Below are 11,979 nucleotides of genomic sequence, written 5' to 3' on the forward strand. Positions count from 1 at the left end.
CAGTTATAAATGTTCATTAACTTGACATAGAGTATAGCTCCTGTTCCAAGTGCTTGGTGCAGTGACAGGGCAGTTGTTCCCTCTCTCCGGGCTGTGTGATCACTCAAAGAGTTTTTCACCCACAGGGCAATTGCTTGTGGTGAATTTAGCATATTTGGACAAGCGTTAACTGGAATAACTGTGTCATCCCTCTGTCAGTTCATGGGAGTGTGGTTAGGGCAGAAAAACTAAGGACACACTTCATTGTAGAGAATGCAGGTACTTTATTTTCAGCAAAAATGGTATAAAATCAGGGTTAGAAAGATGTATTGCCTAGTTCTTGAGAATATTTATGTGTCATAGAGTTATTTGAACTACTTGACTGAAAAGCTTTTAGCCATAGCAGGGCACACAATGGTTGGCCTTAAAGTTATGCCCTCAGGTAGCTCTTTTGCCTTCTTTCTTCTCTGTGTAACAAGAGGAAACTACCATTGCTAAGATCAGAAACTACCATTGCTACAGATAAGTAATTTATACCATCTGAAAAACAGAAGAAACTGTTTTACACATTTTAAACCTGGCTGTTCTGGGGATAATGTCAGCTAAAGTCAAGTTTGAACTAAAATGAGGGCTAAGGTGCATGGGAGCTGGAAGTTAGGCCAGTCACTTCTCTGATGCCCAGTTCCAGTTCTAAAATAAAATTGCCAGGATCCAGTTAAGAGACCGGTCAGAAAGTGAAGTTGGGGGATCCTAAGCTGAAATGAAATAGACTTGTATTTGGCCATCATGGCCAGACTAACACTATCTGGACTGTTATAGTACCTGATCAAAAAAAAAAAATTCTGAAATCTCTTTCATACTGGAAGACATGTCTCCACTATTTTATTTCCACTCCTTTTTTGCCTACATATTTATTAAGTTGTTGCAAAGTATTTGAAGTCTTTACTACTTTCAGGGACAAGCACAGTGCTGGTAAAGTGGCCCCTATGATTCTAGATGCTCCCACAGCAGAAAATCGGAGTAGAAAAAATATTTTCTTTGTGGGGAAGCATCATTCACTTGTAAAAGTAAGAACAAATTTCATGCTGCCTTCTTCCAGAAGAGCTTCCCCTTGTGGAACTGATGGGGAGACCCTCCACTCATTAGGTCATGGTCCTCTCTTTTAGTGTTTCCATTTGCTACAAGCTGTCTGTCAATAGAGTGAGACAGAGAAGAAGAAATAGCTCTGCGCTAGCTCTTCAGGTTACCAATTACGAAGGTCTCCCCTTTGCATTTTCCTGGTTGTTTAGGAAATCTTCTCCCTCTGAAAGCAAAAACTTGGGACCAGCATATCCTTAAAAAGAGATTCTGCTGTTATTTTCCTCTGACACATGGCTGCAAAAAGGTCTGCATTTGGTTATTTTTTTAATACAACATGACAGGTCCCAGTAGGTCCCAGCTCAAAACCAGCATTTCCCCTCCACCCCATCCGATTTAGCTGTAATGAAGCAATTCTTCAGACTAAGAGATGACGACATGACACCTGTGAAAATACAAGATCATAAATATCATGATGTCATCATAAATCTGCAGGAGTTACATAAAATTAAGAAAATTACAGTGTCTTTATTTCACACCACATATTGCCCACAAGGCAATCATGAGAGCGTGGGTCTTGAGGCAGTAAGAATGTCAGCACATGCACTGGAGAAAGCCGAAACCCCTGCCAGTAGGGCTGAGTTGTATGTCATTGCTATACCACCACGGGCTCTCTGAAGTCCAGGTTCCCATTAAGTTCAGTAGACTTCAGATGTGGTCCCAGATACACAATGTAGAATGACATCTTGTATATATGCTACATATTCCCTCTGATTCAGAGGATTTGTCAACCTGCAAATGGCTACAGGCAACTCTTTGGGCCAAGAGAGTCATGACTCCAGAGCCATGCCTGTTCTCTTTCTGCTTTTGAACAATGGGCTCCAAACCCCAAATCCGAGCTTCACTTAGTCTTTGAGCTTTTTCCTGCCCTGTGGAAATCACCTGGGAGACCTAGGAACCACACTTAAGCTTTCTCCTCCTTCACTGCCTCTCAAACCCAGGCTCCAAGCATTGCAGCAGAAACCAGATGCACTCAGGGCCAGGATTTCAAAGGGCAAGGGCTGTGTTTGTGCACACAATATTTGAATGCGCACTCGTTGCATGCTTAATCCCCGTCACGTGCAGGAGAAAAGGGGTGGATTTGCATTTGTAAGATAGCCCTGGCGTGCCCCAGAGCTCCTTTGGCTGAGGCTGCCATCTCCTACTTTGTGTGCGCCTGCGGTTTGCATTAGTCCATTTTGCTGACAGCGTGGGGGAGTGTGTGGCCCCAGGAGGGATAAATTAGAGCTTAATCTTTGACAGCCTGCCCTCGTGCCTTTTCTAGCCATCTGGGCACTTCCTACTCTGGCATTTCCCCTGTGCCACAGCTTCTGCCAAGGCTTGGGTGCTTTCAGCCATGCCTGATACTCTGGTGAGGCTTCATTTCTCTGTTCCCATGTGTAGTCTGGAAGGTGGGTTCATCTTTCCTCCCTCCCACTTCAAGGACCTGAGGCCGAAGGAACATGTCAGGAGAAAATCCACCCTGATCACAAGCACAGAGGGCTCGATTTTCTGCAAGTGTGGTTTGAATAAATGACGTCATATGTCAGGGCATTTTCAGCATGAGATTCATGCAGGTGCTTTCACCACAGAAGTGAACTACTCTCTGCTGAATAAATGAGCTCATAAAAGAAATAATTAACGTAAGAGGAGGGAAGGAGAAAACTGTATGCTCAAACCATTGGCATTGTCTTGGGACAATTCAACTGACTTTGTGCCCTTTGTGGCTTCATACTGTATGGCTTTCGTGTAAATCTTTCTACTTCACTCCCCACAGAGACATTCACATACTGGTTCATAGGTCCCCTGCTCTTTTCTCAGCAAAGACAGGTTGTGCATCAGGCCCAGAGTTTCTCTTTCATTCTCCTGCCAGGGAGCTCTGAAAAGAAGATTAGCAAATCCTATGAACCCATCATCAGTTGCATTAGCCCACAGGGAGGGATGTTGCAATGAGTGATATCTGAGAGTAAAAGATATTTATCTCCATGGCAGCATGAAGTTTACAAATATACCAACTGTAGCACAATCACCCTTTTTCTTTTCCTGGCTGAAGCAAGTGTACTGTACTTTGAGGATAACTGATAGACTGTCAGACTTGTGGTCTTTAAAGGGTTAAAAAGGCCAGAAGCAGTGTGAGAAAGCTTTTTTTTTTCACAACATTTCTAACAAGCTGAACAAAATCCAGGCCTTGTTTAATGAGCACATATTTTATACAAATAAGCTCAAACGAGCTTACCCATCTCTAATTAAACTAGAAAGGAAGCATTTGTCCTAATTGGACTGCATAACTGAAGAATTAATTGTGTGGCTGCTTAGAATTGCAATCTTACGGCCCAATTCACAGAAAATACCTTCATGGTAGGACATACTATATGCAAGTTTGCTCCTGTCTTTTTACCAACACATAAGCCCATGAGTGATTTTGATGCTTTGGTTTTGTTTTTTAAAGAAAGACTGTTCACACAGACATACATGGGCCTTAGTGGAGGTTAAATACAGTATTTCAATATTCTAATTAGGCTGCGAGAGAATAGTTCTCCATCACTGTAATTAGGTACTCAGTTAATTCCTACAGTGAAAATGCCATGCTAACTTATTTACAAATATCAAAAGGGTGACTATTCCATTGACTTGGCTAGATCCACAGAAACAAAAAGCATGGCATGGGAATTCATATTTCCCTCCAGTAAGGCCTGGCACTGTGCATGGCATTGCAAGAAGCTCGGGAGCTGTTGGAGTAACATCTGCTGCGTTCAGAGAGTGCTCATTAAAACAGAGGAGGAACATTGCTAGACGCCTTCTCCCTGTGAATCTTGCAAGTCTCTCCTACTCCATTTACCAACCGAAGCACGTTTCGATGACTAACCATGCTGTACAGCCAACTTTGCTGTGAGAGAGGAGAGGAATGACATGCACTCCGCCCCGAGCATTGCCGGTAGGACTGTCAGCGCAGCTCCCCTCTCTAAGATCTCTGCTGATGATACACGAGACAGCACTGCAAGGCTGTCAGGCACAAGCTGGGGCATGCAGCAGGTTGGCATTCATAGGAATCTCACTTTGGCTCGTAAACTAAATACCTTCCATAGGACTCCCACCTGAAATCTTGCTTCTCTCTGGCCAAGCTCCTGTGACTTCAGTTTAGTCCTTCTAAAGTAGTGTTTTCAATGTAGTGTAAGTGATTTAGGTGCATGGCTGCCTCTTGACCTTTACTGTGAACAAGATGTTGAATTCCTTCAAAAGGCCATGAAATTCCTGGACATGCTATTGAGAAACAGTAGTTGTGAAAACACCACCCTTAATGTTTCATATGCTCTAGCACTAGCAACAACATAGAGCTAATGCCAATTTTATCTTGGCAGGGACTGAGTATAATGCAGGTCAAGACTTGAAGATTTGGCTACATATGAATGTGAACAATGAAGAATAAACTATGAAGCATCGAGTGATAAGTTTTGCAGGCTCCTTCTGATTGTTCTGCTTGCAAGGAGAGAGCTGTTGTTCTGCAGCATAGGCAGTAAATATGTGTTATCTTAACTGCTCAACTTTTGATTCCATTTGATCTTTCAACACATAGGAAGTTTATTTGTTAGACTCATTTCTTCTTCCTGTATCAGGTTTTCATTTAAAAGTTCCAAAAGCTCCTATCTGTCTTTTCCTTATTTAGAACTTTTTATTGCTTGAGTCATGCCTGTTTTCATTTATTTTCCAAGATGTACATGAAGTGGAAAGAAAACCAGAGGATCTTCCTAAATTAGGCCCAGTAAATAAAAATGCAGACCTGAATATAATACAAGACAAAATCAAGGGCCTTCAAAAAACCCAAGCTGTATCATACAGTCACTGCTGCAAATCTCAGTGGACCCAATTTAGCCTGGAAATGCACAGAACCTGGTAAACAGAGCAAACCCTCACCCTCAATCAAAAGCCGTACCAGATATGTCAAAGATATGTTGCACTTTTCCACATGTCCTAAATTAAAGCAAAGGAATGTGAGCTACAGGCAGTAGAACAAGAGCTGTAAGCATACTTTTATGGGCGAAGCTCTGCTCGTAGCACTGTAGGGTGCCACTTCTAAACCACCAGCACCAAGACTTTCTGCACTTTTGGGCCCATGCTGAGAAGAGGGCTGGGTCCACAGCAGTCATCCATCTTGTGGTCAGGTTTCCCTAGCTGTGACCTGACTTCTAACACATGCCACCAAGATCTGCCATGATGGTGGGATGTAGTCAGAAGTAGCAGCCTGTCCACTCCTCATTTAAAGTGAGTCTTTATAATGAATCCCCAATCAGTGTATGAAACAAGTCATTCTTCAGGTTTAGTAACTAAATCTTGAAGTTCAACCACCTCAGCTAAGGTTCTGTGGTCTTTAATGAGTCACTGTTAACCTAACACTTCTGTTGGCATTTTAGAGAGGGAAAGAAAACAGGCTTTGACCACTCTTGCTTCTATATAGTTCAGTTGTAATGATTCATGCCCAGGATTTTAAATAGGTGCACGAAGAGAATGAATGCACCTCCTTGTTGCAGGTAAAGTGGTACAAAACATGAAATCTACTTTCTAGGATTTTTTTTTTTTTTTAATGAAATTCTGAAGCAGTTGAGTATAAAATGTTTACTTGTAGGATGTGTGGACAGTGCTGTCAAGGGCCTGTGGAGGATTAAACATTGTTTTTAATATGTACAGCTGCCAGTGGTATGTGGCCACAATAATGGAAAAAGAAGTCCCCATGTAAAGTATCAGCTGAAACATGAGCTTTTCTATCCTGTATAAAAGAGCTCAATGGTTGCAGTCCAGTCAGTGATTTAAATGAAGAGTGCACTTCTCTGTTTGGTCTTCTGTGGGAAATAGGATGCACTGCCAAAACCTTGACACATAATTTGGCACATTTGGCCAGTCTGCTGCAGGGAGAGGAGACTGGAGCAGTCTGGAGACCAGATTGACTCACAGTGATAGGGAAGACAATTGCTCTCTTGAGAAAAGTCTGGTCTTTGCCTGGTAGCATGTTCATACTGAGTCCTGTCAGCAGAGGAAATAATACTTTACTGAGTTTAAGGGAATATATGTTAAGAACTTCTAGTTTTATCCATGGGAGGGATCCATCACAATACTAGTTACCAGGCAAAGGGGTACTTCTTAGCCACCACTCTTCATGAACACAGCATCCTCAGGCAACCATCACTGTTTTTAATTTAGTCTCTTCAAATTATTGTGTAGCATTACTCATTGCTTTCCCAATGCAGTCTGTATATCTTGGCCTGTAGTCCATCTATCTCACCACAGGAATGAAGAGTTAAAATCTGCCATCACTCACAGTGGTGTAAATGCTGAGAATGTACTTGAGGCCAGTGGAGTCATACTGGATTTATGCAGATGTAAGTGACAGCAGAATTATTAAGTGTCTGTTTAATACCAGCAAAATTCTATGTCATTTTATGATACAGGCTCCAGTTCTCAATTCTTTGCATTGGACAAGTTAAAACAATATTTGACACATTCTTAAACAACAGGGTATGATTTATTACAATCCAATTACAAAAGCATCACAAGAGAAAGGAATCAATTAGTTAGACTGAGAGGGCATAAAGAGCCACTGATAAGATACACAGAGCCAAAAAGGAAAAGGAAAAAACCTCCCAGGGTCAAATACAGGAAGGTCTTGCCTGTTCATGAAACTCATCTTTCTTTTTCAGTTGACAAACGATCATAAATTCAGCAGTGCTGAAGAAGCACCTGCCTCTCTCCAGGTCTTGGGACAGAGGCAGTGTCTGCTGACTCTCTAAGGCTGCCTGAAGGTAGAGCAGGCCCAGACTATTTTTGGAATGGTATATTGACACTGATTTATGTCTGTTATGACAGGCACAGCAGAGAAGACAGACTTTTTATTAAAAGGAGGCTCCTATGGAACAGCATGTTCTGCATAACCCTCTTCTGCAAGAAAGCTTGGGGATACAGTGTGTGCAATCAAAACGCAGCTGCAGGCAACATATGTAATCAGTGAAGACATGCTGAGCATGGGCCAATCTCAGGAAAGCTGTAGGTGATATTTTCTCTGCATATAGATGAGGTCTGCCAGTGATAACTTGTGTCTTGAACTAATTTCCTGTTCAGAAGTTGTATGCTCAGAAATTGTTCAGAAATCATAGATTGCTCCTGGAACAGCACCTTCCTTCTCATGAAAGGCCACTTAAAATTATGGTTGTGGGGACACAAAAACCCCCCAAATTTCTTCACATGGTTTGTGCTTTTCTGTCACAATGGGAATGTAAGTTGACCATGCAAGACTTTCTGGAGCCAATGTAAATCATCCAAGCTGTGCTGAAAGCTTTACAACTGTGCCTTTCTCACACCAATGGAGTGTTGCCTGCATCTTTCTAGAAAATCTGATCTTCTCAGTTTGGTGCTGCAGCTACCACATAAACCTGTAAATGAGGAATCACCTCATTGTGTGCATCATCTCGTCCAGGCACACCTTGAAAAGGTGACTGAAGAAAGGACTCTGAGGTGGCTCAGAAAGCCATCAGCCTCTCCTCTAACACACATTGTAAATGCTGTTTCTCATCCTTTGCATCTCCCTGTTTTTCTCTTACTTGTGTGAATCTGTACAGTATTTCCAAACACCAAAACATTCTGCAGCTCTAAGTAATAGAGACAAAGTCTCCAATTGTTCAGCTTAATGGCATGAACCCATTGCTCAGTTGGCTGTTGCCAAATTGCCTCCTTTGCTGTGATGAAGTTTTTCAAGAAAGATCTTGCAACAACATGTCAACAGGGGAGCCTCTTTCCTGTAGAGTCTAATTTGAAAGTCTTTGGTTTGCTGATGTCCCAGTCACAGAAAACTTTCATAACACAGCTTGTGCTTGGTTAGTATTTCAGATTGCACTATTGGAAAAAGGTAGAATACAAACCAGAAAAGACCAAATTCTAAAGGAAATGGGGTACAGGCAGGTGGCTCAAGAAAAGAAAGAAAACATTAGCAGAACTTAAGTTCAACTTCTTGTTTAGACAAAGTTTAAAACAACTTTCAACTTTCAAGAAATACCTTTCATTAGCCTAACTGTGAAACACTCAAAAGCACCTATAGGTGCTTTAAAATACTTTTTTGGGAGTAGCAGAAAAATTAAAGCTGTTATTTTAGCCTGGTTTCCTGTAAGTGTGATATATAGACAATCACATTCTATGAGTGAGTGTGCATAAATACACATTAAGAAAATATGTGAATGGGCAGAGGAGGTAGATTTTATTCGTGCCTCAAGGTAAGGAACCTTTAAGAGCTGCTTCTTGGAAGCTCACCTTCAGGGCACAAAGTCAGAAGAAAGCCCCCCATGGTAATTATTTTCTTCTTTTGCTAAGATAAAAAGTAGAAGAAAGGGCTAATTTTATTTTGATTAAGCCGCATGAGGCAACTACTTGAACCAAAAGCACACAAAGATGAAATACATCCTTCATTCTGCCAAGGTTACCTTCTAATTTGTATTTCTATCATGTGGTACACAAAACCAGAAAAAAACAACATCTGAGTTCTCTCCTTAGGGGCCTATTTGTCATCTCCCATACTCCAGCTATGTCAGTTGAAATGGATAGGTGGGATAACAGTAAAAGATGCTGCAGCAGACTCTGCTTTATGAGACAAAATTAATACTATGTTCATGGCTAAATTCTGAATTCCTTGGTGTCTCTACTCTTAAGGTCATTTATTTGTTCCTGGTTGACATAAGATAATGTGAACTACTTTGGAAACTTTGGCAGCAAACACACCAACTTCTGTTCTGTTGCTCTAGAAAAACTATAAAAATGATGTAACATGACCACTGGGTCAAGAGAGAAGACAAAAAGTAACATGGATATGAGAAACCAGAAGATGACAAGGCAAAGTCTAGGAGTTGTGACACTGCCTACCACTTCCAGAGTTGCTACAGAGATTGTAAGGTTTGGGTTTCCATTTTTAAGTTGCCTTTGGCAGTAGAAACTCTAGACTACATGAGCTCTCATCCTAGAAAGAGAGATCATCAAATTAAATGGAGTTTCAGGTCAGTCCTCCTGTCCCACAAGCTTGCCAAAGAGAAAAGTCTTCTTCAGTATGCCCCATAATTTCTCAAAGTGGTATTGTCCCAAGATCCTTTGCAGAAAGAGCTACAAATCATAGAATCTCTTGCAGTGAATAAAAATGTATAAAAGGCAAATGTCTCCACCATAGACATTGGCACTTCTCTTTAGTAGTAATGACATCATTAGAAATAATTACATATTGATGAAACTTTACTTGATTAGCAGAGTAAGAATCTCTGCTAAGAGATCTGCTAAGATACCAGTATTGCCTGGTATCATTAAAAGAACCATTTTTCCAAATGTTTCTACACTTACCTTGTTCTGAAACATCATGCTGTGCATGTAGGACCACTTAAATAGAAATCCTTCAATTTATATTCAAATTAACAAGAAATTTCTGTAATTAGTTGCAGTAGCAAAAAAGTATCTTCAGATTTTGATGTTAACTTACATCTCAACTAAGAGGAATGAATTTGACACTTTCCTACCTGCAGTTTAGAAGACATTTTTGTGTATCCATTGTTACATCAAGAATCAAGCATGAGAATAAGAGCAGAACTGAGGTAATGATTTTACTTCATCTCATTTTCAGCAAGATATTGCAATAGTGCCTTTTCTTTCCTACTCTGCCTTCTTTACTCCCCACCACATCATGCTGAAGTGATCTTTCCCTTCTCCTGCTGCTCCTTATGCTCCTCTTCGTGTTCTTTTCATCATTAATGTTCCCTCCTGCTTCTTTTCTTTTTGGAAAAAAAAAAAAACAAAAAACAAAAAAAACCAAACAAACCCAAACCCAACAAACCTTTCTCTTCCCTGGTGTTCTTCTGGCCTTTCTCTTTTGGTCTTTATTCGTTCTGTTATCTACCAAAATTTACTAACTTACCATTTGTAAAAGACTGTCAGCTGAGTAGGCAGATTAGTATGCCTTTGGCTCCTACCTCTTTCTCCTTGGCATGGGAAGAGAGCTGGAGTGAATGAGACAGCAGCTACAGGGTGATGCCGTATGGGTGGTGTAGCTTCCTTTGCCACCTTGAGAAACAAATGCCAGGCAGTGAAGAACCTTGAGCAGGTAGAATAACGTTGCACTCTGCCACCACGATCTTTGGAAAAGAGTCCTACACTGACAGAGTTTCTGAGGAAATTACTGAGGCAGGGCTCCCACCTTTGGTTGGCTGTTTGCCCTTTTACACTTTGTGAAGCTCATGGCAAGAAGTAGGGACACCAGCACCGGGAATGCCAGCTCATCTCCCCAGGTTTCTCCTCAGGCCTTCCTGTGCTTTTGCCAGAACCTGATTCATTAATGATCCATTTGATAGGTAGCCCTAAAGCCAGAATCCCATGGAAATGCCACATATCTGATTGGCTGTCCTGCTCGCTTGTATAAGCAGATTTTTAACAGTAATGCTTTCTGTTCCAAGGTAGTCACTGCTTAGCCTGAAAAACGTGGCCATACAAGCCAGATATGGATCACCTCATTTTGCCACATGTATGCACTAAAATCAATGGAGCTACTGGTCTGCTGAAGACTTCTTGATGAGAATGAGGGTCGTACTTCTTTGAGCCTAACTCCCCATGAGGGTGGCAAGGTACTCACAGGAATGCCACCTAGCCCACTCCTCCAACTCTGACAGTGGCCAATTACCATTGCTCAGGAAAGACAGTAAGGACGAGGCAAGAACCTGCAGTTCAGGAGTTCTGCAGTTCAGTTCCTAATGTAGTGTCTTTGTGCTTAAACAAAGATATAAAATTAGGACCCAGTGAGGGCAATGTACTCTCTAACTACCATGCAACAATTTATAGTGTGGTGCCTGCCAGCCATGTCCTAGTACTTCCACACAATGGAGCTGATTCCCTGGGACTTCAGCTGTAAGAGTTAAGATTATTCTGTGTGACTGACGCATCAGGTTAGCTTTGTGCCTCTGTGGATACACAAACCCTCAGTGAAAATGGAACAGTAGTGCCTGTATTTCAACAACTTCCAATTTAGATGTTGACAGTGTAATTGTTCTTTGAAAGATTCAAAGTATATCCTTAAATTCAGCAATGTCAAACAAAGCAAAGCACAAATCCTTTGATGCTTAATGAATACACGGGGCCAAATGCAGTTTTTTGCCAGATTTTTTTTAACTTTACTGTCCTCAGTAGGTTTAAACAAGTATGACTGAAAACAAAACTGTCTCTCAAATCCTGATCTGTAATAAAACTCTAGTCAATGTGCACCTATGTTGATAATGCATATGCTGGTTGATATCTTTTCTTCAGCATATCTGGTTGTAGAAATATTTTACCTAGTGATTCTTTTACAGGTCAAACATCCATGTGATTATTTTTGAAAGGCCTGGATAGTACTGGTAAACCAAAAGTTCAAGCTGAAGCTTTACAGGAAAATACCAACATTAGTATCCTTCATCTTTGCTCAGAAGTCCTGTTAACATCAATAGTATCTCCATCTACAAAATGATGCAAGATGACAGCTCAGGGAATACCCCAGGTGACGACAGATAATAGAAAGTTGGAAGGAGCACACTGCAGCCCTTTTTTTTTTTTTTTCTGTCTGCTCTCTGAAGTGCTTTGGAGCACATCTGAAATAATTAAGATGGATAGAGCACATCTTGTTTCCTAAAAAGGTTTTAACACTTGTGGGGATTGTTGTTTCTTCTTGAGAGACTGCTACCTGTGTCACAGGTCTGATGGAGTCCTGCCAGTGTAAGGTTACTTATACAGGATGAATCAGTATTTATGTTGGTGGCAGTCATCTGCTTCAGTACTTTTTCCACAACCAAAGGAACTTAAAAAGACAATGGAGTGGAATGAACCTCTGGTAGTTCATTCAGTGAC

The sequence above is a fragment of the Harpia harpyja genome, chromosome Z (assembly GCF_026419915.1).
Source record: "Harpia harpyja isolate bHarHar1 chromosome Z, bHarHar1 primary haplotype, whole genome shotgun sequence".
NCBI lineage: Eukaryota > Metazoa > Chordata > Aves > Accipitriformes > Accipitridae > Harpia > Harpia harpyja.